A 2849-nucleotide genomic window follows, 5' to 3' on the forward strand; every position below is an offset into this window, starting at 1 on the left:
CGTGTGTTGTGATAATATTAGTTTTAATTATCTGTAAATTTCCGCTGCGCACGTTTACGAAACGTGAGAACACGCGCATTGCACCGGGACGATCCCAACAACTAGAACAAACTTCCTTTATGGATGGTTATAGGAAATTATTTAGGAATGTATACGTCCACACGATCGTGGCATACAAATCCTAAATAATGGACTTAGTATCAAGTAATGGTGAACACTTAGACACAATTAATAGTATCCTCCCCATCGGAGTCACTGCTATTATTTGTGTGACCGAAGTCAAACCAACTATTAATTTTATTTGTCATAAAGTTAGGTTGACAAGATAATAAAATTAATGGGTAAAAACCCTCCTCTTACAAATGCTTGAATTCGTATACGTCCACACTATCGTGGCATACGAAATTCCCGGTGTTTGAGGTGTTGGTTGAATTTAAATTATATTGTTTGAGGAAATCAATATAATTCTGAATTCTAAAGTTTTTGACTTTGTGATTCTCCAGATTCCCAAGTATGCCAAATTTCTCAAGGACCTCTGCATTCATAAGAAGAAACTGAAAGGTAATGAGTTAGTCAGCATGGGGAAGACCGTATCTGCACTTATTCAGGCACTACCCCAGAAGTGCGAGGATCCTGGAGTGTTCACTGTACCATGTGTCATTGGGAGCTGCATATTTGAGGATGCTATGTTGGATTTGGGCGCCTCCATCAACGTCATGCCGAAGTCAGTTTTTCAGACACTTGGTATCGGTCCCCTACAGCCCACAGGTGTGGTCATTCAGCTGGCCAACCGCAGTCACGCTCACCCGACAGGAGTTATTGAGGATGTGTTGGTTAAGGTGAGAGATCTTATATTTCCTGCAGATTTTTATATTCTGGATATGGAGGGTGACGGTTCTACACGCAGAGCTCCACTTATTTTGGGTCGCCCTTTCCTTAAGACTGCCAGAACCAAGATTGATGTACATGCAGGGACACTTTCCATGGAGATTGGTGACACTGTGGTGAGGTTTAGTATTCTGGACGCCATGAAGTATCCAATGGAGGATCATTCTATTCTTAGCATTGACTTGTCTGATGATTTGGATTGTATTGATATGTTTGCATCTTCCTTGGATATTTCTGCTATTTCTGATTCATGTTCTGACTCTGATGATTGTGATGATTTTAGCATGATGTTATGTGGGACAGATTGTGGTTTCTCTTTTCTTGATGAAGGATGGGAGAGTGTAGGGAGCTGCTTACTGGAAGCAACATCTCAAGAATCACCTCCATCAGATGTTCAGCCACCGAAGATTGATTTGAAGCCTCTACCTGTGCATCTAAAGTATGCTTATTTGGAGAAGGATGAGCAGTTACCAGTGATCATTGCCAGGAACCTAGAGCCAGATCAGGAAGATCGATTGTTGGATATTTTGAGACAGCACCGAAAGGCTCTTGGTTGGACATTATCAGATATACCAGGTATCAGTCCTTCTATTTGTATGCACAGGATCCATTTAGAGGCAGATGTAAAGCCAGTGCGACAACCCCAGAGACGGCTCAACCCACTTATTCTGGATGTGGTAAAGAAAGAGGTGACTAAACTCTTACAAGCTGGCATCATTTACCCTATTTCTGACAGTCAGTGGGTGAGTCCAGTACAGGTAGTCCCGAAGAAATCTGGCATCACAGTTGTGGCAAATGAAGAGAACGAGCTGATTCCCACCAGAGTTCAGAACGCCTGGAGAGTATGTGTGGATTACAGAAAGCTCAACCAGGCCAGCAGGAAGGACCATTACCCGTTGCCTTTCATTGATCAGATGTTGGAGAGGCTGGCAGGTAAATCACATTATTATTTTCTGGATGGATATACAGGTTATTTCCAGATATGTATCGCTCCCGAGGATCAGGAGAAGACCACCTTCACCTGCCCGTTCGGGACCTTCGCTTATCGACGGATGCCATTCGGACTCTGCAACGCCCCAGGAACCTTCCAGCGATGTATGGTAAGCATTTTTGGAGATTTATTAGAACATTGCATGGAGGTGTTTATGGATGATTTTTCAGTATATGGCACATCTTTCGATGCATGTTTGGATAACCTGTCACGAGTTTTGCGCAGATGTATTGAGACTGATTTGGTGCTGAATTTTGAAAAGTGTCATTTTATGGTTGAGCATGGCATTGTGTTAGGTCATATTATTTCTAGTGATGGCATCAGAGTAGATCCTGCTAAAATTAGTGCTATATCTGCTTTATCTTACCCCGCATGCGTGCGGGAAGTGCGATCTTTCCTTGGACATGCAGGTTTCTACAGGCGCTTCATTAGGGATTTCAGTAAGATTGCTCTGCCATTGACAAAATTGCTGCAGAAAGAGGTGGTGTTCGACTTTGATTAGAAGTGCAAGGAAGCTTTTACCCAGCTGAAGGATGCTCTTGTATCAGCACCCATCATCAGACCTCCAGATTGGGCCTTTCCATTTGAGTTGATGTGCGACGCTTCGAACTATGCAGTGGGAGCAGTTTTAGCACAGGGGGTTGACGGAGCACCTCACGTCATTTCATATGCTTCGAGAACCCTGGACGCTGCACAAGCGAACTACATGACCACAGAAAAGGAGCTTCTTTCCATTGTGTTTGCTTTAGATAAATTCATATCATATTTGCAATGCTCTCATGTGGTTATTTTTTCTGACCATGCAGCTTTGAAGTACCTGGAGCCTATACCGATTGACGATGCTTTTCCTCATCCGCTTTTGCAACGGCTCACACTAATGTGAATTGGGTATCCGGGCGCCTGAAGTGGATCCGGGCGCTTGGACTCTAGAGTGCCTAGATTGGATCCGAGCGCCTGGAATGGTCATCTT

The 2849-nt window shown here is 43.6% G+C and overlaps 1 pseudogene; it reads left to right on the forward strand.

Moving 5' to 3' along the window:
- Positions 1 to 480: 480 nt before the first annotated feature.
- LOC141819495 (uncharacterized) lies at positions 481 to 2762 on the forward strand (annotated as a pseudogene).
- Positions 2763 to 2849: the final 87 nt, after the last annotated feature.

The sequence above is a fragment of the Curcuma longa genome, unplaced genomic scaffold, assembly GCF_044706935.1.
Source record: "Curcuma longa cultivar G26 ecotype Majalengka, Jawa Barat unplaced genomic scaffold, ITB_CL_G26_1.1 contig_7426, whole genome shotgun sequence".
In the NCBI taxonomy this organism is placed as follows: domain Eukaryota; kingdom Viridiplantae; phylum Streptophyta; class Magnoliopsida; order Zingiberales; family Zingiberaceae; genus Curcuma; species Curcuma longa.